This window comes from Acanthochromis polyacanthus, chromosome 4 (genome assembly GCF_021347895.1).
Source record: "Acanthochromis polyacanthus isolate Apoly-LR-REF ecotype Palm Island chromosome 4, KAUST_Apoly_ChrSc, whole genome shotgun sequence".
Classification (NCBI taxonomy): Eukaryota; Metazoa; Chordata; class Actinopteri; family Pomacentridae; genus Acanthochromis; species Acanthochromis polyacanthus.
The window spans coordinates 29,563,361-29,590,333 of NC_067116.1; the positions used below are offsets into that span (position 1 = coordinate 29,563,361).

General features: G+C 39.9%; 1 protein-coding gene across 5 annotated transcripts in view; it reads right to left on the minus strand.

Annotated features, from left to right (window-relative positions):
- Positions 1–26,973, minus strand: part of nlgn1 (neuroligin 1) — a 443,569-nt gene that overhangs the window by 40,620 nt on the left and 375,976 nt on the right. The gene's annotated exons all lie outside the window — the stretch shown is intronic.

Here is a 26,973-nt window from a genome sequence, read left to right on the forward strand (position 1 = left end):
TGCTAGTCTGAGCTGTAGGTTTCTTCCTGCCCTTGCTCCCAAAATTATGTCCCTATACAACTGAACTGCATTCTCAATTACATTTAGAGTGAAGCATATTTCTGCAAATTACCTTTGTTTGTGATTTGTCACAAATACAAATCTGCATACCCTTGCCGTTTATTTTATTGCTGTCCTGTTGGAGCTTTTCATCCAATCAATCATATAATAGATGGGGAGGATTTGTCACCCTGGTAACACAGAAAATAGAGAAGGATCTTTACGCATGTTGTGAAAGGGTCCTATTTCTGTCTGCCTAAACTTTCTGTGGATTTTGCAGTCTTCAATATGTTTTTGAGGAGGAAGCATAAACTGTATGCAAAAAATGCTGCAGTCTCCTGATCTGAAAAAATGCAGGAGTGCTTTAAACCTGCATTTGTTCTAAAGAGCCAGCAGGGGCGACTCCTTTGGTGGCAAAAAGACGTCCAAGTGTACAGAATCTATGAAAAAATACCCTCTTTTGCTTCTGATCTGTTCCTCAGTAAACAGTTTCCTGATAAGTTTTTGGTCCTAATCACTAGTTACAAGACTGTTCTTCAATAAAGCACAATGTTGTTTTGTCAATTATGGTTCATTTAGGCTGAAATATACAACAAAGCATCATGTTGATTGAAGGCCCTTTAGCATCACCATGCAGTGTCCCTCGGGTTCTCCACTCAGCTCCAACCAACATAGCGACAGCCAAATCAGAACTTGAAGCAGTCCACAAAGCAATGGGTGGGCGTCAGGGCTGCTACATCTGTCATTTACATACAGTTTATTTAAAGAAGTGAGATATTGTGATCAGAACTGAGATGACAACTGCTGAAAGCTTGAAAGCTACTGATGCTTCCTGTGATCAGCTCCCTTGGGAAAAAAAATGTTTACACAGATTAATTTGTCATGTTTTGAACACATTCTCTGCAAAGCAACTAAGAGAGAGGCCAAACGCAACACAACACAGGCCAAACAAACAAACAAACAAACAAACAACAGCATGCATTTCAAATTTGAACTTGAATGGGAGAGAGAGGATAAAACAGACAAAACAAACAACAGACAAAAGAAGTGTGATTGTGGAAAGGTCTGAGACACAAACAGAATCACAGACACCAGACAAGACTATAGGGAGAGCTAGAGAAAAGGCTGGCGGCCCCTGCCAGATTCTTCAGACGATCTGTTCTATTCGAAGTGTCCAGCAGAGACTTTGGTTTGGCTTTCTTTTCGCCGGCTTTCCATTTGAGTTGAAGCCTCCGTACTGAGCCGACTGACATAGATAGACTCTCACTCTAACACACGCACGCAGACACACAGTCAGCAATCCACACACACTAATAAATCCTAACAGATGAAAACCAAGAATAAAATCAACCCATCAAGACTGAGCGCATGGCAAAAACTCCAACAAACAAACTCAGAGCCTGCAAAATTAGAAAGAAAAAAAAGGCAAAACAAACAAAATCACAAAAAGCAGAAAAAAAAAGTCCAGATGTGAGCTGACAAACCCAAAATTAATTCTGGAGCCGCACAAAGAGCAGAAGAAGGGTTTAGCTTTGATTTGTGAAGCCCGTCAGGTCCAGACTGTCTCAGTGTACCTCTGCTGCGAGGATTTCTTCTGATTAAAAACCATTTGTCTCAAGAAAGACAGTGGATTTGACGTCAAGAAGAGAGAGTCTCAGAAGAGAGTCCTGCTACAATGGCTACATTACACTGCTGTCTGTATGCCTCCAACTCTAACTCCCTCCTGTCTCTCCTACAGTAAATCCATCAGAGCAGGAACTAGTAAGAAAGTAAAAAGACGGGAAAATGTGAGAGTAAATATAAAAAGGTGTGATAGAATAAGCACTGGAGTTGCTCAAGTGCTTAAATAAAATACAACAACCCATGTTTCTGTTGCTTTTTGCCCAGCTCTTGCCATTTTCATACTTCTCTTTCTCCTTCTGTGCCACCCACACACCTTTGCACTCCATAATCAAAATGTCATTTTGTGGCCCAACCTCTCTCCTCTCGCTGCTGTACTCTGACGCTCTTGCACATATCTAGTTATCGATCCGTTCCTCCTCATCACACCACTGGGCGACTCATAATCCACTTCATTATTCCACCTACCGCGTACACACTCACACACACACTTCAGCAGACACAGACACCCACAGGGAGGTGAGCAAACATGCAGGCATCCGTGCAGGTACACAGTGCTGAGGCACACCCAAACAGAAGCAGCAGATAATTTTTCAATTAAACCTCAAACTCCCACAGACTACCCACCATGCACCGCAGCTGCCAACCGGGGCCCTCATTTATCAAAGCGCGAGCAGAACAAGTTTTAAATACACAAGAGCTGCACATACCCGCAACAAAGTGGGGATAAATCAAGCACATATGCATTGAGAGTTAATAGATTCTGCCGTTCTGTTCAGAAGCAGGCTTATTTAAGTATCCATTTGAGGGACTCTATTCGTTTAGATGTTCTGGAAAAAAAGAACATATAAGACAAAGTCAGAGAGTCTGAGGTACAGCTCAGTGCGGTTCGGTTCAGTCCCATATTACACTGCGTGGCCAAAAAAAAAAGAAAATAAAAGTTGCCCCCTGGATTTAACTAAACAAATAGGTAAGAGTCGTCCATTAGATAATTACTGCAGTGATGAATATGTTTCAGCAGGCAACAACTTATTCAACCCTCCCTGTTGCAGTAGGAGCTTCTCATTTCTGAAACAACTGTGCTGGAAGACATATCCTTACTACTTATACTTATCGTTATTGGCCTGCATCAAGCAAAGAGAACAACTGAGGAGATTTTTGAAGCTACTAAAATCAGGTTAAGAACCATCCAACCCATTATTAAAACCTGAAAGGATAGTGATGAACCATCACCTTTGAGCAACAAATGTGGTCGATCATGTGATCTAATGAGTCCAGGTTTACCCAGTTCCAAAGTGATGGGCGCAGTGATGCATTCATTATATCTAGTGCCTACAAGCCTGTGGGGGTTAGGGTTATGATCTGAGGTTGGTCAGGTTCAGCAACATTATGTTCCCGAAGAATGAGGCCAGCTGACTACTTGAATACACTGAATGACCAGGTCTTTCCATCAATGAATTTTTTCTTCCATGATTGCACGGGCATGTTCCAAGATGACAATGCCAGGATTCATGGGGCTCAAATTGTGAATGAGTGGTTCAGGGAGCATGAGACATAATTTTCACACGTGGATTGGCCTCCATGGGTCCAGACCTCAGCCCCATTGAGAATCTTTGCAATGTGCTGGAGAAGACTTCATGCAGCGGTCTCACTCTCCCATCATCAATATAAGATCTTGGAGGAAAATGAATGCGTCTCTAGACAGAAATAAATGCTGTGACATTGCAGAAGCTTATCGAAACACTAAAGCTAAATGCAGTCCAACAAAATATTAGAGTGTGCAACTTTTTTTTTTTTTGGCTGGGCAGTGTATAAGGCCTACTTGTCTTTAAACGAAACAGAAACACCTTGAAAACAGCCTGTGAAGGGCTAATAACAAAATTCCTCATGTCTGTGTTGCACTGCAGCGATAGTGAGTATAAGGACAGATCTATCTTCAGCCAGAAAGTAATGTAGTGGTGAAATCAAAAGTGAGTAAACCCCTAAACGGCCGAGATGATGGAAAGATGGATCTCTATAACCAATCTCAGAGCAAACATCATCTATGGATGTAAGGAATAAGTTAATATGGGTTACTGATTCATTTTTGTTATTGTAGATCACCACTTCACAGATACAGGAATAATTTGACTTACAGATAGAAAACTAACTTTCTGAAAGCACTTTAGTGCCATATTCGCAAACCTTGTCAATATAAACACACTGCAAAGAGTGTGATGAAACAGTGATCCAGTTATGTATTATATGGGGTTTGTTCTTGTATTCTTGTAAGATCCGCCACAGTTTTCAAGTCAGTAGGCATCGTTGAATTCTGAGATAGATGACAAAATACATGACAAAATTAAGATAAAATCTGTTGCTGTTTGCTTAAGTTTCGGACACCATGACCACCCACAACATCTTAAGTTTTCAGTTGTCAGCAGAGAGTGTTGGTATCTGCCACAGATTCTTAGCTGGGTTGAGATCTGGTGTCTGTAAAGGCCATAACATATGATTCCCATCAGTTATTTTCTCTAAACGTTCACTGACCCCTTGTACCCAATGGATGGGGACACTACCATCTCTGAAGAGGTCACTCAGAAACTTTGTATTGATTTGCAGTGACGAGTCCTCTCACGGGATAAGTGGAGCCAGATCCCCTCAGTGTCGGGTCAAGGATTTGTGCTTTTCCTTTAATATGTCACCATCTGTAGATGGTGCCTTACGAAACATGTTGCACCTTCCCTGCCACATTAGGCGCATGTCTAGCCTTTTCCGTTTGGATTGGTTATGATTTAATGCCTAGGTGCTTTTTCCCCTTACTTTATCTTCCATTTTGAGAATACATCTCTCTCCATTTTTCTTTCACTGTTGTATCTGAAGTTTCTCTCCTCACTTCTAACCCCTTCATTCACTGTCATTAAAGAAGAAAAAAACATTTTAAATATAATTGACGGTATCTTAGCATGGTGTTGTATTACAGTAGGCTGTCGATTAACCACCTTCTATTCGTATGAGTGCAGGTTAGATGGAGGCCTGCTTTTCTGGGTAATATATTTAATAATGCCATTTTAAAAAACTTTTTTGTTATTTTTTTTATTAAAATGTCAGCTGTTTTAAGCTCACTTCATTTTCTCCCCATTGAATATGTCACCTGCAATGTTTCACACTCTGCCTGTTAGCTTCAGATCGAAGAGTGTGTTTGTTTTAAGTCATACATAGCACAAGTAAGAGATTTGTTGATCTCAATCAATGAGATACAATAGGTATGCAAAGTTTTAAAAGACAAAAATGGGAGCTCTGCAACTTGGGGTTGCATAAATATTAGATTTGAGAGGTGGGTAAATAGAATTTATTTGTTGATCAAGCTGACAAGTCTGACATCACAGGAAATGGCCAGCCGGTCCTCCAACATATAGCTCCAATCATCAATTTTAAAGAAGATGAAAGCTTTGATCTCAACTGTTGATGAGTTTATCTGCTGCTGTAAAAATGACAGAGCAGAACCAGTGCCATATTCACATATTAATTAAGCATGGCCCATCACATTGTCACCCGTCAGTTGTGGCATCTTTTATTCATCTGTCGTATGGCTGGCATGTCTGCAAACAGATGCGCACAACAAAACTCGGCAGACAAACAGGCTTGCTGGGGAGTTAAATTTACTCGACGCATCATACACAGACAGGCTGCACAATCAACAACCAAAACAAACAAAAAAATCAATCTTTTTGCAGTCCACATGTGGACCCTGCATGCCAACAAAGCTTGTGTCTTGTGAATAAAGTAAAAACTGAAAGCAAAATACTTTTTTCTCATATCCTGCAGCCAAAAAAAAAAAGAAGTTATGTTATGGTGCGTTTGAGTTCGTTTGCCTTATTCCACAATATACTTCCTGTAATGTGGCTATCGTGAACACTCACATCACAGTGTCGATGCTGCATTGTGCAGCCGTAGTACCCATAATGCATATGCACACACAGTTTTTCACAGTGTCACAGCGGACTCATTTGGCAAAATTTTGTGCCCATATTTATTGCCTTTTTTAAAATAAGAAAGGTTTGAAAAAAGGACATCAGGTTACCTAAACACAGGGTGGAAGTAATAACTACTACGGTGATGTACGTCAACTACATGTTCAGGATTTTCCTCCCCTGAGTACCAAGTACCGCTGAAAAACAATGTTCTTCTGGGTGGTAGCACAGCTACCCTAGGATAACCTCTAACCTCTAAGAAATTGTTGTAGTTTATTTATAATTTAGATTTTATATGTAAGAATATTATAAGTTCTTATGTATAAAGGAGTAATAAAAAAAAACAAGCAAAAAAAAAATAGAACTTTTGACCGTTTTTCACTTCTGTCTGCCAGAGCCTACTGTCATAATAGATGTTCTTTTATTATTTTTTTATTTACTCCATTAACCACCAAATGTAAAATGAGAATCTGAAAATGAAGCTAAATGTGAAACTTAATAAATGAGGAACAAGAAAAGCAAATGGAGATGAAGAAAGGGACTGGCTGAATATACTAGAAATGCTGGAGATGATAGCAGCAATCATCTTTGAGAGTGCTCATGACTATACAGTCTTCAAAAATATCCTCAACAACTAAAGCATCAACATCTCTGAAGATCTTTTTAAGTTATGGAGAGTAGGAAGTACATGAAAGCTGCCACAGAATGCCTACATCATGAAGATGTCCAATGGTAAGTCCATGATGTGTTTTTCTTCCGTTTTCTTTTCTGAAAATAAAACATTTGGTGGTTGAGGCACAAATCTGTACCTCTTGTCTTTATGCATTGCTCACTCATGCAACATTTGGTCTGGAGAGAATAACACCGTTGCTTTTATTAGTCAAGGTGATGGTAGCTGTCAGCATGACTGTGTGCTCTTCTAATGTGAAATGTGATCAAACCTACATCAAGCTTGTGTGTAAACCTTGTTTGTTGCATAACTGCATGCAACTGCTCTTTTTTTATTCAAACTGTTACACTGTAAATTTCCCTGCTGCAGGATCAATAAAGGTGCTATCTATCTATCTATCTATCTATCTATCTATCTATCTATCTATCTATTAAAAATTAGATTCAGAGACAAATTTGCTAAGGCAGGATTGTGAATCTTACATCTGTGTTATTTGACCTGAATATCTCGCCTTGTGTTTAATACAGAATGATACTGTCAAGCAACCCTATAACACCATCAAAAGAAAACCTGCCACCGAAGACAGAGTTACCATGATGGATATGCACTGATGCCTCGTGTTACATTTATGACATCATCGCAGCTGTTTTCTTTTGCACTTCATGATGCAACCGTGCAGCGCGGTCTGAACTTGGACAGTTATTACAAGTGTTCTCAATCCACCTTTTAGCCGATAGGATCTTGTTCCCTCCGACAGCCATGATACTCCCTGTATAGCTCTCTTTGATTTTTTTGTCCCTCACCTCAAGTGGGTGACAGTTAACACACAAGATTCCTGCTGATAGCCCAGCTTCCATGTGCGCTTTGCGCACAGGTGTCAGAGCATCTTTGGTGTTGGATGGTTGCCATGGTTACTGTATCATTTGCAAGTGTTTCTCTGTCTTCACAGAAAGACAGGGGAAAAAAATCCATATCTTACTTCTTCAGTTGATTGTTTGGTTTAACTTTCAGATTTGCTGTTGATCACAACCGTGCTCCAGTTCCACCAAAAAGCCTTCATTTCCACATAAAAAATAATCACAGGGCATGTAAAACTGCTTATTTATAGACACTTCAGGCAGGTGAGCAGCTGCTTGGTGAGGCAGGTTTTCAGACGTGAAGAGGAAAATCCCCTCGTAGCACACGGGAGCGAATGCTCAGCTCAGACACCTGGTATGAAATAATAAAAACTTATTGACGAGGTGCAGTCTGCAAAGATCCCGTGCCATATCTGAGGTAGTTCATTCTGACTGGCTGATATCTGTTATTTAATTCAAGGCTGATATTGGCAAATCCATACATCAGTCTAAGCCAAGCACAAGGCCTTGTGTGTCCACAGGCTCGGGAGGGGGGCATTCACACACTTCTACAGACAGAGCTCCACACACACAGATGGGGAGCAGATTTTGTTGTTTTGTCTCAGAAAGAAGGAGCTGCGAGACCCCACATGGAACTGTCAATGAATACGAGCTCAAAGATGAGAACTCGCTGTCGGATTCCCTATGCATGCTGGGAAAGAAAGATTGGAGCACAGAGAGACACGGGGGTGGGGGGGACTACAAATGGAGGCTCAGAAAACAGGACAGAAAGAGCCAGAGAGGGTGAAAGGATGAAGAAGGAAATAAAGATGGAAGGAGACATACGGAGTGGAAGAGGAGGCAGAAGAGGCAGTGTGGTGTCTTTGGGGACTTGCTGTCAAACCTCTCTAGGAATGTGAGCAGAAAGAGAAACAGCTTCACTCAACACGCACACAAACACAACCACAGAGAGCAGGTCCACGCAGATTGACGTCGATTGAAGTCTTTGCACAAACATCACTAAACAGTACTCCCACAAGGCTTTGCTCCAGCCAGACACCACCTTATCAAGAACGAAATGCTGAGCATCCACTGAATTGATGGGCAAAGAGTGTTCAATAACAAAGCAGCAGGGTGTCCAGAGGAGCCCAAAACTGCCAAGAACTTACACAGACACACACAATTCGCACAGTCGATATGAGGCCTGCGCACAGGTGCATTGTAGAGTTTGTCAACTGCTTGTGAGGGAATAACATACTTTTGATATATATTTGTTAGCTGCTTCAATGAAGACTAATATGAGTTTTCTCATCAACTGCACATTGTCTTTGGATTTAAAAGTGAAAAAGACTACCTTTTTGCTGTTTGATGACATTACCAAATTGACAAGAACTGTGTAAGAAAGCCTACAAAAAATATTTACTACCCTGCCAGGCAGAAGAATTAGATTATCGGTCCAGATTATTAGGACAAGCATCAGGTATGATACAACATGTGCAATATAAGCCGCTGAATGTAGAACACTGAAACAAACCGCACAAAGTAGATGGTTTAGTTAGTCTTCTTTGGTGGCTCCTTACAAAACCTTATCCACACAGATTTAAACCAGTGTGGAGCATGTCTCTGAAGAATGGACTTCTCTGTGGTCAAGGTGGAGTCGATTCACTGTGGGAGTCCAACTCCAAACGTCCTTCTGAGACTTAAACCTTTCCAGCAGCATGTTTCACAGGTTTAATCAGTTGCAGTTGGTGTTCTCTCTCCTGCTGGCCTCATATTCACCTATTTGTTACTTTCACAGATCTCTAACTAGGATTTCATCAGTGAACACAACCTCGTTTCCATCATCCATACCCCACCTCAAAATTTGGCCTTGTTTCCCCTACTGAGAAGTGGTTTAGAGATGCTACTTCTCCTTTCAGAGCACTACTAAACAGCTTGTTTTTGACAGGACTTTTGTTGATTAGAGCCTTGTGTTCTTTATTTAGCAAATTGTGCATCTGTGATGAAGCTTTTTTTTTCTGTCTCTCATACAGCAAAGCTGCTTCTAATAGCGTGTTCACTTTTGTTCTGCCTGATCCTACTTCGGATACAAGTCATCCTGTGTGTGTTAGAGCTCCACGCTCCCCCTTAGAAACGTTCCGTCTTGCCATAATCTGATGCTGAGAAAGCTCCTCTTTGCTTAGAATAACAATCTGACTTCTGTCACCTTCCCTTAGTCCTGCTGCCACATTTCCTGCTATCACAGTTAAACTTAGTGAACAGTGTTCTGCTGAAAAGAGGAGGCACAAACCTATTTGTAACAGGTGAACAATGGCTGCAGGTTGATTCTGTAGAACAAGACTGAGGCGAGGAGCTGATTTATGTCATGTGAATGGTGCTTCAGTGGACAGATATAACCTAGGGAAACCTTTTTATGAAAGAGCTAACATTATCACTGCCACTAACCTGCTACAGTTTAATGATGACCAAGAAATTTTAAGAATTTCTTTCTTTATCTTTAAAATTTCTTGCATATTTAAACATTTCTAAATCCTTCAACTTAATTATTTATAGCATTATACCCACTGGCATAGCTCAGTGGGTAGAGTGGCCGTCTCGCAACTGGAGGGTTGCGGTTCGCTCCCCCGGCCCGTCGTGCTCATGTCGAGGTGTCCCTTTGCACAAACCGTGCAAAGGGATCTCCCTCTCTAAACTCTCACACACAGTGTAGATAACCCCTAATTGCTCCTGGTGGGTCGTGGTTAGCACCTTGCATGGCAGCTCCCACCATCATTGTGTGAATGGGTGAATGTGATGTATCATGTAAAGCACTTTGGATAAAAGCGCTATATAAATACAACCATTAATTATTTCCCAAATATGACTTTTGGACCACATTCTACACATACACATGTTGGATCTGAGGACAAAAACCTGTAACAACCAACAGAGGAAATTATTGAGGGACGGATTTGTGCATTTTTGCTACATCTTTTATTCTTCAATGATGATTTTTATTGGGTAGAATTTGTTCACTGCTCACAGTTCTGAGGGAGGAAAAAATGCTTTGATGCAAAAAATCACTCAGAGTGCTCTCTTGGCCACCTTTAACATTTTCAGCAGCTTAATAACACACAAATACATGGCAGTAAGACAGGGACACTCGCATATACAGACTGATGTGCCAGCTGCTCGCAGCGAGGACAGTGCAGGGCCATTAGCCTAATGCTTAGACACAGACCATGTCTTTCATAGGCTGTGAATGACAGATACTGCTCTGTGCTGGTGTGTGTGTGTGTGTCTGTGGTCATTGGTGAAACCAAGAACCACAGTAAAGCCATGGTTTCAATAACACATTTTCCTGAAAGAGTACACAAGGGGCTCTTCAACAGCCCACAGCATCTCAGTGTGTGTGTAGAGGGGTAGTGTGTGTGTAGGAGTGTGTGTGCGTGCATAGGTTATAGCCACTGAGGGGGTCATAACAGTCTCAGTGCCTCGGCACCATGAGTAAACTGTGTAGAAGTGTAGCCAAACAAGCACACACAACACACAAATGCACGCAGACAGAGACATGCACACACACACACACACACACACACACACACACACACACACACACACACACACACACACACACACACACACACACACACACACACACACACACACACACACACACACACACGGTAGATATATGACCTCAGGGTTGAGTATGAAGGGCTGGTCTGGGTGATGTATAGGCCAAGGCCTCGGTCATAGATCTAACAGATACAATGGACTGGACCTTGACGTGCATGCACACACATTTTTCTGGCTGAGGCTGAGGAGTGGTTGATGGCTGCTGATGATCTCCCTCTCTAAACTCTCACACACAGACACACACACACCGGATCACTTCACATTTCCATGTCATGTCAGTCATTTGACACACTGACATGTTGTACGGTGGTGTAACCGGTTGTAACTGGTGTACAACTGGTTGTTTTTTCAGCGTTGTGCAGCGTCATCGAGTCCTCTCGCTCCAGGCGAGCCATCTGCTGGCACTGACGTGATAACCAGGCAGATAATCCACTCTTTGGTCTTTCACTATACTTTGAGCAGCACGTTTCAGATGGCACAAGCAGCTGTTAAAAACCGCTATATGGAAGCTCTTATTTATTGTTGCATTGCTTGAGAACAATGCCTCTGTTTGTGTTACCCATTATAGCCAAATAAAAGGTGTAAAATTAGCGGTTAGAATCACCTGATATTCTTAAATATTGTTTTATTTCCTGAGGAGACGTGGAGCGAAAATCTCATTTGAAAAAGCTTGTCCAAGATCTTTTTTTCCTAACAGTTAAATTGATTCCTAATATATAACTGTATTCTACCATATTACAGAGATTAAATCATCTGTTTTCTGATTTGCTGTTGATGCTAATCAACTCTTTGTATTTACCTGCTGTATATAAAATCCAATATAGTATACATTTCCATACCATTTAATGTACTTCTTTAGTCATGTGATACTCAGTATTTTCTGGATCATCTAATCTGCATGAATAACATCAGAAAAATGCTGGTTTGTTTTTGTCTGAACTACTTTATAGCTCCACACAACCTCTTCAGGTAACAGTCATGATGTGACAAAATGTGACAGATCACAACATATATAGCAAATCGTCTGCTTTGCAAAGTAGTTTTTTTTTTTTTTTTCGATTCTTTTTCCTCAGATACAGCAAACCTCATTCAGGTCTGCTCTTGCAACATCTGACTCTCCAAAGAGGTGCCACTGCATTGGAAACTCTTCCAAGTTAAATAGTCATTTTTCACTTTTTAAACACTTTAAGTTTGACTAGTTAAGGAAAATTAATTGTTTAGATAGATGTGGTTTGAGGCAGTCAATAGTATTTCTGTTTTTTTTCCCCCTTTCTTTTGTGCTCTCTCCTTCCAAATTTAATTTCATTTTTTCTTTGATTCTCAACTGGCAGAATGCAATCTTATTTAATGATCTATTGGGCAGTGGAATTAGAGGAGTCTCCTGATGCTTTATACTGTTACTATCGAACACACATATGATTTGAGTGTGAGCACGTATGTGCAGCTACAATCAAGATGTATATACGGTGTGTTTCTCAGTGCAGTAAACTAATGAGACTGCAGCACAAGTTGATCATGGCAGTTAACCCGTGACGTTCAGTCTCATAGCAACACAAAGCAGGACAATAATAAGCAGTTTCTTTTCTATCTCTTTGTGTGTGCCCTTTTCAGAGATACACCACTTTCCATTAATTTGAGGGCAATTTAATGTGTCAGTCTCAAATGCTGCCAATGTCAAGGTGTCTTGGTTGGACCTTGTAACGTAATGTTAACACATTCTGCATGGAACGAGTCTGAACTGAATGGTGACAGACTCACTGATAACACCAAATTATGAAACTGAGAAAGGTCCTTGTAATAATAACGTTTTACCTCAATGCTCGCTTTCTCTTTCTGCATCCCCCTCCGTCTTGCACATTATCTGAAACATATTGCACTGTGGGGCATGTAGGCTTTTCCATAGATGCCCTGTCATGTCTGACAGCAGAAGGAACATTACTATCACCAATATGTGTTTGACACAAAGACGACTTTAACGACTTGAAAAAGTCAGCATTGTTATGTAATCCACGTCCAGAACGGTTTTTGATTCACTGTCTTGTTTGAAAATGAGTCAAACATAGCTTTAAGGTTGAAATAGAATATACTCTACTGGGTTATGATGTCATTTTTTTAAATTTTATTTTTCAATGAAAGCAGATTTTTGCATGCATGTGTGTCACTGTGTGTTTCAGTTGAAATGTTATGCAGGACTTGGCCACAGTCCCGTGAGTGTGCTGGACAAGTAGCTGGGTCAGTCAGGAGGGGAGTCACCCACTGACTCCCCAACACACATTTACACTGGCTTAGTCTGTTTATCAAGCTGAACTATGCTGTACCAGCAGACACACAAATACACATGTCCACACACATGCACGTGCACACACACGCACACGCCAAATGACAGAAAGTGTCAGCCATCCTGCTGATCTGATGCAAAAGCAATCCCGCTGATGGACATAATCCCTTTTAGAGAGAGAGGGAGAGGGAGGCAGAGATGTAACACTAGATGACAGCAAACTTCCCTCAACAAGGGGGAGCAACCACAGAAGCCACGGTTGAGGGAATACCACAGCCATGACAATAAATGATGGCTTTAATGAAAAATGGATGGAGTGTTATTGTCCTGGAAGATACTGTACTGTGCATACACATGGAGGCCAAGTCCCAGAGGCGGAGCAGACACCACTTTCTTACAGCTGGCCATGTTTACATCACTGCCAGAGAGGAAATAAAAGTGCATTGTCTGTGTGTCTCTTTATGTGTTGATGCTCGGCCAGGGCATCTCTGTTGTTTGTGGGATAGAAGATGGTTTGCATTGATTGCGTAGGATTTGTGCAGAACTCTACCCTTTGATTGAGTCTGTGTATGCTTCATCTGTGCTGTCTTTAAAGGTCTTTAAGGTCACTGATTGCAGCGATTTGGCCAGTCAGGTACATCTAGGGGAAAACATAATAATGCAGTCTAATCCAGTGGTGCTGCAGTATACCTTTTCTTCATTATGGTTGTAATGCGGTATTTTGTCGGAACAGTTTTACAAAGGTCTCTAGCCATTGAATTGTCATTGTTGTTTTGTATTATTTTATCTGCTCATTTATATCAATAAAAGGAACCTAAATAACAGAAGAACCTCTCTGTGTAATGGAATACAGTTCAGCAGTGGAATGTTTTCTAGCTAGATACACCTAAAGAACTAGTGACTGAGCAAATCTGCAGTGCTTTACTTTGTACAACCAATCTGGCACTAGCTCACACCTGCTTGCTTTGGACAAGCAACATGATTATTATGATAAGTAAGTGTCGGCACTTGCATTGCCATTGCCCAGTTTTTACAGCAAGACTGATGTCACTTGTATGTTGAGACATCACAGGTGTAAATATTTGAATCAACAATGACTTAATTCCACCAAGTCGGACACTATCAGAGCAATAAATGGCCATCATCATTGCAGATCTTTCCCATACATATGTAGGGATCCCCTCCACCTTCTCGTTTGCCAGAATGTTTTTTGTTACCCGTTGTAACCATTGATAAAGAGACAATACCCCTGAAAACTGCAGTGACCTCTTGCCAAGTGCATGTCATATTTCAAAACATGTAAAATGGAGCTGTGTAACATGTGGTAGACATAGCCTCAAGGTGCATTTCAACCCATGCCATAATCCTTTTCTAAAGCTAACCCAGCTGGTGTATAACCACAGCCAAACAGTGAGTGAAAACACAGATAAACCCCAAGTCAAAACAAGCAAAAAAGTGACTTTATTCATGGCCTGAGATGGGACTGATATTGTAATTTCTTGTTTGAAAGTCAGCTAACTTTCACATCCACCTGCCTCTCCAGTCTCGACATGTTTAAGTGCAAAATTGTGTCTCCACCTCCATTAAATGAGGTGATAATGGAGCTCCATTAAATGGTGATAACATGCTTACTGAGCCCACAGAAAAGTGGAGGGGCACCCTATGGGTCCTAATGTAGGGGAATGATCATTGATGGGAACATCCAATTAATGAGCTGATAATGTCCAAAACGGGAGTTGAATTCCCTTTTTTTTTTTTTTTTTTTTTACTGGTTTTAGTCTTGGAGTCTTGTGTTTTCTGATCGAAAGTCACCCTGTGATGGTTTAATTGAAGACTTGAATAGTTCCCTATAGATGCAGAATTGCAACACCTACACTTTCGCTACAAAAAGTCAAAAAAATAATATCTTTACAAGATACAAGTCTAACATATCAAAGTAACATATTGTATAATTAACTGAAGTCAACTTTGACCCATAAGCCATTATGTTTACACAAGTTCTTATTGTCCTTTAAAATGAAGCTGCTTAATCACGGAAAGTGAAAACTGACATCTTCTTCATTTCCTCCATAGGGGCGAATGTCATCGGGTTCTGTGTCTCTTCTTTCCCTTGGGACAATGCATAGCTTTAAACAGGACTCTTGACTTTCTTTCTCATCTTTCCCTTGACCAATGACTTTTTTTAATAACTATGAAAATTTAAATTCTTCTCTTATTTTATGCCCAACATTCATGTTTAAATAATCTACTTCACCTCAACTCAATCTGTGAGAAAGCGGTTGAATAAACTCGGTATGTGCTAATTTTGTCCTTGAGCTAAGTTAAACAACATGAATGTTAAAAAAAAATTAATAAAAATATCAAGAAAACTCAACAAAAGATGGGATGATGGTGGTGGAGAGGAGGCGCACAGACTCTTATCTAAATAGATTTCAATTTATATTCACTGCATCTTGTATTATGAAAGCCACCAAACTCTTCACTTAATAGCCAAATGACAAGCTTGTGACTCACAAAATGACATACATTTATATCTGCATAGTTTTGTCTCGTTTTATAAAAAAAGACACTTGATGGATTGTAAGAACTGGCTGAACCTTAGGGCATTTAATATTGTATCTTACTCTAATGACATGGCCTTGGTGGCTCAAAACAGTGTCAGTAAAGGCTGTAATGAATTAGGCTAATGTGTGTGCATTGTGTCCAAACTTCTCAAGCCCAGTACTAAATGAGAATTGATTAGCATTCACTTTTAAACCATGACCTCCTGCCTTTTATATCAAGGCCATAGAAAATACTTGTTTGCCATTGGTTGTCCATTACCTAAGGTTTTTGAACAATACTAAAATGCAGATCATTTTGAGAAATAATGATTCATTCATGCTGCCTTTAGTGCTCAACCTAATTAGTGAAATATATCAAATTTTGTCATCAAGTGGCTACCATCAATTGTTGAATTGAGGATACATTTATAATAGTAGGGCTGCACAGTGTCGTAGTGGTTAGCACATTCGCCTCGCAGCAAGAAGATCCCCGGTTCAAATCCCGGCCTGGGCCTGGGATCTTTCTGCATGGAGTTTGCATGTTCTCCCTGCGCATGCGTGGGTTTTCTCCGGGTACTCCGGCTTCCTCCCACAGTCCAAAAATCTGCTGAGCTCAATTGGTTACTCTAAATTGCCCGTAGGTGTGAATGTGAGTGTGATTGATTGTCTGTATATGTAGCGCTGCGACAGACTGGCGACCTGTCCAGGGTGTCCCCTGCCTTCGCCCGAGTCAGCTGGGATAGGCTCCAGCACCCCCCGCGACCCCAGTGAGGATAAAGCGGTGTATAGAGAATGGATGGATTTATTATAGTAAGTGGCTGCAGTATAGATGTATAGATTGATAGGTTGAACTTCAGATTCAGATACAAAAGATGTAAATGTCTAAAAAAACTGTGAAAATGTGACTTTTTATTCAAGAAATAGGAAAAATATATACGTTTATGGCATCAAACCAAGGGAAAGACAACATCTAGAATCACAAAATTAATGAATTAATGAATTAACTGTGTCTTTGGTGATATTTGAGAATGAAGAGAAGTGAAAGTTGCTACGCTGTTTTGGGACCGTTTGGATTTCAAACCACATCACTTACAGTGGCTTTCTAAATCACATTTGCATTACATTATATGTGTAATATTGGGAACAGCTCGCACATCTCATCCTTCTCTGATGCAGTATTAACATAGAAGAAAACAGACTTATTATACATTTCATGTAACATGTATAAAAGCAAAACTAATATACTTTGGACACTATCGCAAATTCTCGAGTCGATCAAATTAAAGCTGACGTTTTGTGACATGTAGATGCATTCCCTATCTGTTGACGAGGCCATCTGCAATACAGCTCTATATGTGTTTTCTTCTCCACATGAGGTTGGAAAGTAAGAAGAAAGGACAGAAGCAGGAAGGAAAGGCAATACCTATTAGTCTAGAATCCCACACCATGAACTCCTTCAGGAGATAACATGAAATTGAATAGGAGACTGTGGTGCTGCCTCCTTTTCAAACCGAAAGTTCTCGATGTGTGTTGCATCCGTGTGTGTGTGTGTGAGCGTGGGTGTGTGCCTTCAGATGAAAGGTTAATTGGGTGGCTGCTGTTGTCCCAGAGACAGAGACAACAGGATTTGTAATAGCTGTGACATTCCTGCCTGCTCCCCTACACACTCCAGGCAATGGTGCGAGTGTGTGTGTGTGTGTTTGTGCCGTGTGGGTACATGTACAGGGGAACAGAGGGAGGTGTGACGTCCCTATATGAAGTCCATTTTTTACTTCGAGAGAGGGAGGGGGGAAAAAAAGCATAGAAGTTAGAGGAGTCCACAATACTGCTGTCTAGTCCTTGTTGAAGTGCCACAGTTGTTCTTTATAGAACAACTGACGGACAGTAAGCTGCTGTTGTGGAAGAAGAAACCTTTAAGATGTCTCAAAACCTGGACACTTACAATCAGATGTATGGCTAGATGCTGTTAGTAGGAACAGTAGATGCTTTTTCCCCAAACTGTGCAGTACAGAATGTTCAGTTTTGTGTCGTCTATCAGCTTTAGCTAGGAGGGGTAAATCTGAAAACTAGGCAGATAGCGTTTTATTTTATTATCTTTTTAATTAAATACTGTACTGTATTGTATTTTACCCATCTGAAACACACACATTTTCTGGCCATGTTTTCTGCTGTCATGTTTTTACACAGAGGGCTTATTTTCCACTGCAACTTAAAGTTTTCATTCATTTATTTTGCGAAAGTTGCAAAAAAAAAAAAGTTTACGTACTACAGAGATTTCACAACTTATGTTTTTAATTAGCTTCCACACTCGCCTTCTATCTACTTCGTGGAAACACAGCCAGCACTAAGTTCAGCAGAAAAGTCCTTGAATTTTGAACCAAAGACTGTTGGCCGCAGCTGAGACACTAATGGCTTTTCATTTACGTGAATGAACACAGATTTTTTTGCTTGTTTGTTTTGTACAGAATATGGATAAAGTGAAGGGTTTATTTTTGTCTATGTTTTAGATGGAACATGCAGAAAAAAAATTATGATTTCAAGGGGAATATCACAATTTTAAGCCTTAGTTTTGGTTAAGATTTCTGATGGAATGGATCATTAGATATGATTAGCTTGAGAATCTATGTAATGTTGAACATGTTTTCTGGCTGTGATGAATGGTGCAATTTTGGCAGTTTAAAACACCAACAAAAACAAAAAACAACAAGATAGCACGTGTTTAAATCCTATTGGGAGGTTTTTGGTTTCAGAGGATTAACGTACATGATGCATTTTATTCTCTCTTCATGTCAGTAATTTATACATCAGAGTCTTACAGTGAATCATTGGAGACATGTTTTTCTTTCTTTTTTCTTCCAATTATCAAATGCTAGTGTTTGAATGCTGTAACTGTCACAGTAGGAATTAAAAGCAATGACACATTTCAATGTTTGCATTAATTTATTTTTCATTTATTGTATTTTTTTTATTTACAATACCAGTTGCAGATGGTAACATTTCATTGCCAAACGAGAAAAAAAGAAAATTTGAGAATTGTTTGTGGGTAAGATTCTGGGGCCAACAACAGAGCTCTTATTTGCAGCACATCCTCAGTCAACTTTTAAATTGCATCCTCACACGAAACCGGAGCAACAGTCTCAGCCACACAAAAATCTACTATTGGGGAGGAAAAAAAAAAAAATCCCACATGAGAGCTGCTCACCGAGCTGTCACACTGGAGGAAAGCAGACGTTCAATATTTCAGCACACACGCAAACACACATCCCTCTCGGGGGCCAAGGTGATGTGAGTGCAGGTGTCGTGAGCCATCAGCTCAGTGAGTGCAAGAGAAGATAGCCAGATATAGACACAGACACATGCATGAAAGTTGCATTGGTGTGAACAGACAAGAGAAGGCTCCCAGCTAAAATGAGTCCGTGCTCATTTAATAATGATGCTGCCTGAGAAAATCGAGCCTGATAGAAGCTTTCATCACCACCGCATGTATAATCTACACAGCGAGGGAGCGGGAGACGGCGACAAAGAGGCATTGATTAAAGACGATTTTACCGTTCATACTACTTCCAAATATGTTCAAACGCACATTATGTTGGTAGATGCTATTGTTTTTCTAACAGATATAATAGTGTTTTTTTTTTTGCTCCTATAATGTATAGACAGAAAACCCCTCTTAGAAACTGCCATGTACAAGTATACGTCCTTTTATCTGCTCACATCTATTGTTGGATTCAACAGATGAGCAGAGGTTTTACTTGTCTGCATTCATTTTCCAGGAAGTATAATAGATCCCCCAAAATGCAGCACTCATTAAAAGTGACTGATAAGTGATGATTTGCTCTGCGATGATGGAGCCTGGAATATTCTCCCGGGGATGAATCCAAAGCATCAGAGACTTCTCCTCGGTAGTCTGACTAGCTTGCATTTACTGTCAGTTTTTTTTTTGGAACTTATTTGATTTATTTTGCAATTCAGAGGAGGCGGAACACAGCAGCAACTCTGACTTGTTTTTAAAAGCTTTTTTGTCTCTGTTAAATCAGAGCTGCAAGGAAGAGATTCATTTCTCATCCGTGTAAAACATACACAGCTAGAAGTATATTTGGAGAGTGGAGATCTCCAACGAGGCCCATGGTCAACTGCTCTGTGATATGTGATTTGTGATTTCACAAGGAAAACCAGATCTGCAGCAAAAGTTACATTTTGCCCTCTCCACCAATTTTCATCAAAATCGGCTTGGATGTTTTGTGTAATCCTGCTGACAGACAAGCAAACACTGATGAAAACCTTGTTGATGCAGGTAAATAGAACAATACAAGTAATTAAGACAGAACCAGAAATGAGGCTAAAGACTTCATGAGTGCAAGCAGAATGAAATTCACACAGATATGTTTTGTAATTCGCGAAAAAAAAATATTTCCAAGAACCATTCTAAAACCTCAGTTGCAGCAGCTAATGACAGAATGTTGAGACAACCAGCTGTACTTGTACTTCAGCTCATTCTTTGATTTGCATTTTGCAGCTTCTGCTTGAGAGTTTTGCAATCACTGAAGTACACACTGCCGGTCACATAATGCTATGCCTGTACATAACTTAGACTGCTTCAGAATAAATTAAGGATGATGCACACACACTGTGAGAGCTTTATCTCTCTATATATGCATGCTGTACATACTCGTGTTCTGTGGTGCAGCTAAATGAGCATATTTTTTTATTTAATGCTATTTAGTGAGAAATTTATTTATACAAGTTATTTAACCAACTCCTCTTCCTCCTCATTGCTTTATTCATCCTCATATTTTTTCTTGCAGCCGATGAGGAAGGTAATAAGTTCAGTAGAGTCCGATGGCAGTGTATGGTAATGTGCCTTGGGAGGGTATGGAAATACAATTTGCAAGAATTTGCATTTAAATTCATGTGCTAATAAATGACATTATAACTTCCTTTAGTGTAACAAAAAAAATAATACAAATGCTTTACAAAGAGCATAATGAAAGCAGCTATTGTAAAAGTGCGGCATAAAAAGAAATGGAAAATATAATAAAGCAACACAGGTTGTTTTTATATTACAAACGCCCACTGCAAAGTGTGCCTGTTAACTTCCCCACATGGAAATCAATGAAACCATGTGTCCAACAATTTGAGCGGTTGCGAGTTTGTTCGGAGAAATGAATGCAGAGCAAAGCATGCTGGTGGGACTGCTGACGATGCAGCAATGAGCAACTCAGAATGCGACAATTTGCTTTTATTAGATAATACTTGTAAAATCCACATCCTACTAACAAAATGTGTCATTTGAAATATTAGTTAATGTTGTGACATTGAAATGCAATGCTGTAATGTGGATTTAAGAGCTGCAGTGATAATGATGACAAATAAAAACTATTTTTCACAACTTTTTTTTACAATAAAGCTAACAGACATCAAATTCACAAGTGTGAAATTTATTACAGTTATCATGTAAACTTAATATAAATTTAACACATTTTGGGGATGCCACCTTTGCCCAAAGGAGTTTTTCAACCCTTTCTGACTTTGTATCAGCAAAATACAAGGAACATAACAGATCATAATAAATTGCTTGTTGCAGTTCACTTGTTAACATCAGTGTTTTCCTGATCCATATGTGAACAGTGCGATCCTTCACTTAGGTGTGTAGCTGTGTGCCAATGCTCAATACAGGACTCTGCTTTGTTTTAATTATTTATGATTTACATTATTGATTTCCTGAAAAAGTGTGTAACTGTTTCAGGGACGGTGAGAAAAACAAGAGCGGTTAAAGCCCTCAGAATGGGTGTGTGCATACGAGAGGGGAGAAACTACAGGTGGATGGCTGATTAACGCTATCATCAAATACACACTCAACCTCACAGACAAACACACACTCGTGGCCTACGGCTGAGCGTTGCCATGTGGAAGTCCTTCCAGGTCACTAACCTCGAGTCGACTGAAACACACACATACGCCGCTGTTGTCCTCCTTTCACCCTGGCCTTCTCTCCATTTTCATGCTTGTTTCTTTTATTTCTTTGACCTGCCTTGCTGCTCTTTCTGTTCTTTGTTCCTTGTTATTTTTTTTCTTTTTTGTACCTGTGAATTTAACAGCTCAAATCAGTGACTTGTGGCTCAATTACACCAAATTATCATCAGCAGTTCATGAAATTGACATCAAACCGACCCTTTTACCTTACATCTATCCAAAAAAAAAAAAAGCCCACAAAAAACCTTGTTCATCTAAACAAAACATCTTATTATCTAATATAATGTATCTTAAATTTTAGATCTTGGTATCTCTTTTGCAACTGCTCATCTCCATGTCTTTACTTATCTTTCCTTTTCTTTCTCTGGTCTTTCTGTAGAAGCCCAAGGCACCGATCATCTTGCGACATCACAACTGTCGGCCTTCCACATAGGAGACCAGGAAAAGGACGGATTGGTAAAGCAGGAAAACGGCGACAGAAACATCAGCTCTCTCCGGCTTGGATTACTGAGGTACATATATCTGTTCTGTTGCATTTTATCAACCCTTTCCTACCATCTAGGGTTGTTAAAGTCACAACTGAAATGCTTAGCCAGTATGGTTTTCATCGATAAAGTTCTTTCTGGTGATGCTCAGTATGCCTCTGTTCAATCATGACTCTTTTCATGCCATAAAATCTTGCAAAATTTGAGGTTTTAGTTGTTGTATTTTCCTTCTGGGGGTGCAAAACGGCTCTGAAACAGCATCACACCATCTGGCATTGAAAATGCAAATAAAAACACACTGGAAAAACAATAATAGTAATAATAATAATTCCATGTGGAATCCAATCAAAATGTGGCAACAGCATGAATACTTATCATAGCGGTCCCACAGACAACCTGTGTGATCAAACAGACAATAAATACGTAATAAAAAAAACAGGTGGATAATATTGATGCAACACACACGGAGCAGATGACAGAATCCAGACGCCATTCAGCCAGTTTGTAACTGCCGTCTTCTCTCTCTTTAACTGCTCTCCCCATATGACACTGATGGTTTTGCTTAACGAGGCCACAGCAGCTCTGATACGGAACGTCTGCTTATTTACAGCACAAATGATGATCGCATAATGCACAGTCTTCAAAATCCAATTTTCTTGTTCATTATGATGTTTTCTTTCACATTTACTTTGTCTAGTATGGTTTTGGAAGCCATACAAAAGGGTTAATAATATACATATTTAACAAAAGCATTGGGTGGCACTGATCAGATGTATGCTATACTGCACTGACACACAGTTCAGGAAGCCCAGCTTAAGCAACAGGTCCATGACTCTAAAGGCTTATCTGATGCCAAAGCGTCGCACAGAGCCATACAATCCCATAAGACAGGATTTTCTATTGAGTCACTGCGATAATCTTTGCATTCTCTGCCACGACAATGCACGGTTACACAGCAGAAAATACCTTATTCATGCAACAAAAAAACAAAAAAAATCACTTGCACATATTGACTGGTGAGTGCAACAATGTTTCAGCCAAATTTCACTATTCTGTGTGATTATCCTGCATTTGGTTCATTCAAATGATCAGAAGGAAGACTTTTTTTTAAGCAAAAACAAGTTTATTTACTGATATTTGGGCCTCCAAACCCTACCGGATGTGGAAGCTATTTCCAACGATCTCTGGATTACTCATCTGTAAAAAGCAACTCCATCAGTGAAATGTTCCAAGTCTAATCTTAGAATTTTGACATTTCATCGAAGAAGAAAATGTTTAAAAAAAAGACCAATAAACAAGCAAAAACACTGCTTCCTTCACACAACTAACAGCTTTTTCAACTAAATTGCAAGAAACATGTTTAGACTATTTAAAAATCTAAGTAGTACAACATTCTATATTATGTGGAGTCACCATTCTTTTCAATATTGGGAACATCTATGGACCCTAAGAAATTCAACATTCTTTTCCATTTATTTATATAACTGTGTCATATGGCACAAAGGACATTTCTGAGTTGACTTTACTTCTACTCATGGTTATGTTGTTTTACTGTGATGTGCAGAACATTATATTGCAGTGAAAAATGAGGCCACAGTGAGTAAGAATGTTACCGGAGTAAAAAACGCCCAGAAACTGTTTGAGGCTCAACGGGTCCATCTAGTTTATAGTCTACAGACGTGATTAGGTCAAACGTAATGAAACAAAGATTATGCTCCTCCTCATCCCTCTCTCAAATTTGCAGAAGGTTGTCATGCTGAAGTCCTGACCTTAGCCTTCTGGGTTTTTTTTCTTTTTTTTTCTTATGAAATCATCAGTTTTGCTCACTGCTGTGGCTGATAAACTACAAAATAGGTCAATACAGGTAGTAGCAGTAGTAGCTACCTTCTTTCACATCCAGCACATACATAGAAGCACAAGTGTTCCTCTGGAATCACATTTGTGGCTAATAACTTTCCTTGTAGCTCTGATTTGGTCTCCATCGGCACCTTACAAAACACCCTACACTTTATCTGCAAAGGAGGCTGTCAGATGTTTTGTTCTGGGAAAGACAGCAGCATAAAGTCTTGTATGCGTTCTAGTGACCTTTTCATGATACACACAATGCCCATCACATGCCACTCAGAAAAAAAAAGAAAAGGAAAATACAGGAATGCTAGATACAACGTCTGGAGATTACAGTATTCAACCAATCTTTCCTAAGGCTGTGTTCACATTTCAACAAATTAATTAGAGTTACACGGCCATGACTGCATCCTTGGAGAAGTACAGAATCTGTCTTTTTCTTCTATCATACTGTAGCAAGCAAGTCCATCAGTCACCAAAGGCAAGACACTTAGCCTCAGTTTGACTTCACAAACAGCCACTGCAACGCCTTAAGAGAAGACACGGTTTCTAGATAGCAGACAGACCAAAGGCACATCACACACAAACGCTCGCAAAAAACGCAGTGCCGTCTTGTTAAGGCTATTCGTGTAAACACCATTTTGCCTGGCAAGCAACTGCCGTCGGGAAGCATTTCTTTGTGAGTGTGGCTCATTTGGAGTTCAAGCAGGAGGTAGCAAAAGGAGAAGGGACAGGAAAGCAGGATGAATATGGGGAGAATAAAGACAACAGAAGCAGAGGGCATGCAGAAAAGAGCGCGGGGAGGGAGGAGGAGGAGCAAAAAGAGATGCAGGCATCCCAGATAAAGAGGTTTAATTGACTGTCACAGAGCCTTGTGGTTGTAGCTGCAGCTACTAATAGCCAGCTAGAGGCTGCTGAGGCTAGCGGACACACAGAGAAGCCGGACTCTGCTCTCATTATCACTGCTACCCTCAAGCTTTCGCTCTTGCTTCCTCTCTGTCTCCCACACAGTCTGTGTTTCAGCTCCATTTTGGCTTATTCTGTTCAACTTATTGTGTTTTTATTGGCACGGATGTAAGAAGAATCCCAATGTCAGAGGATCCTTTAGTGAAGAGGAACATTACAAAATATCAACAAAATAACCATCACACTGCAGTAACATGCATGCTATGCTGGCAAGCTTGTATTTATGTGTGTGCATGTGCACTGGAGGGATTCTTTTTAACTGTGAATGTGGTTTGCTGTGCACGAAATGGGGGATTTGCGTCACTATTACGGGCCTCGGCAACTGGTCTGTGTTTGTGTGTCTCGCTCTCAATTTTTTGGTTGGATTTGCTGCTTTATTGGAATGAATGTCAGATGAAAGGTATTGCCGAAGCATCAAAATGCAATTAAATGAAAATAACTGAGAAATGAATTAGTCCATGAACATCTGTGGGTGTTACAATGTGTGTATGCTACAAAGAAAACACTGTAGCTGTTGTTGTAATCAGTTTTGTTTTGTGGGGTGGTATTTCTTAAAGATTTAGAATAAATGTCTCTCCTTCTCCACGGGTTCCTTCTTACCTCCTCCGAATCCTGACTGCCCCCTCCTCACCCGCTCCTTCCCTCCCTCCGTGTCCCTCCTGCCCTGTACACTCTAATAGGCTATTGATTTTCCATCTACTCACGAAGCAGCCTCTACTTTTACCGTTCACTCATGATATTAGCTGTCCATTAACAGCAGCGGGCAGCTCGGCTTGCACCTCGGCACCTCGGTTCACACATCGTCACGCTGCTTTGACACACACACTCACACAGACACACACAGAGGTCAGTCAGTCAAGTCAGATATTGACTTGTCTTGCATGTCTTTGTAATTTTACTTTTACAAAGAAGACAGAAGTAACGAAGGAAATTAAAAAAAAAAAAAAAGGTTATTTCATAACAAGCCGATATAATGGCCCAGTTCTACTGTGATTATAATTAATTGCAGGTCAAAATCTGGACCCTCAGTTTTGAAACACATCTTTTCCGAGCAATAACACTCAATCTCCCTGTCACAAATGTCAGCTTTGTAGCTCATGAGTCACTAATTATCATTGCTTTTGTGTAAGCAAATATGATTCATACATCAGCAAACATAATAGAACAACAACAGGGTCTATATTTGTGTGCTTTGAGTGGGAATCACAGGATTTCAGTTCAGCTCCAATTCTTGGTTTGACATTCTTGATTCAAAATTACTCTGGATTCAATACAGAGAAAAGGTGACAGTATTTCGGCTCTCACTTCAGTGCACCGAGTGCCGTGCCAATCTGTCTTTTGCTCACTGAGCTGCAAATGAAAGCTAACTGACATTTAAGATGGTCTTGATGAGAGTCACTGTAAGACTTGTGTGTTATTTGTGAAACTTATGATGTAAAAGTACTATCTATCTATCTATAGATATAGGTTTTCATTGGTTTGAAGGTAATGCATTACAGACTAAATGCCTTACAAACTAAATATTTCACATGTATCTTGCTAATTTCAAAATAAATCAGCCTGCAAATTCATAAGCTTCCAAACGCTTTCCTTTTGTGATGATGAACCACAAAATAACTCTTTCTGCTGTTTTCACGCTCTGAAACACACAACGATTGACTTTATGACAATAAGAATTAGTCAGAAAAGTCAAGTCAGAAATGCCAGGAAAAAGCAAAGAAGAAGAAAAAAATCTGCTTTGTATATTGTTCATGTGGGAGGAAATGGATTTATCACATTAGTTTGACCTCAATAAAAACTTAATGTTACCATAATTGTGACAAAACTCCTCATCTCATATCACATTATGATATGTGTGTTGACATTTAACCCACATTGACAGTTTAATTAGAGATCGACATCTGTAATGGATTCAAAGTTGCATCCAGTCATCTGATATTTGGTTTTCGAATAAATTTGTCATCACTGTTTCCTTACTAGTGACAACATATTAACTAAATATTAATCTCAGCTCTCAGTAGCAGAAGGTTAATGTATTGCCATATTTGAAGAATACAGGAAATGAAGAGGCAGTGGAGATAATGGAAGGAGCTGTTTCATAGTGACTAAATTCAAGAAAATATCAGTAGAGAACATTTTCACTGCAG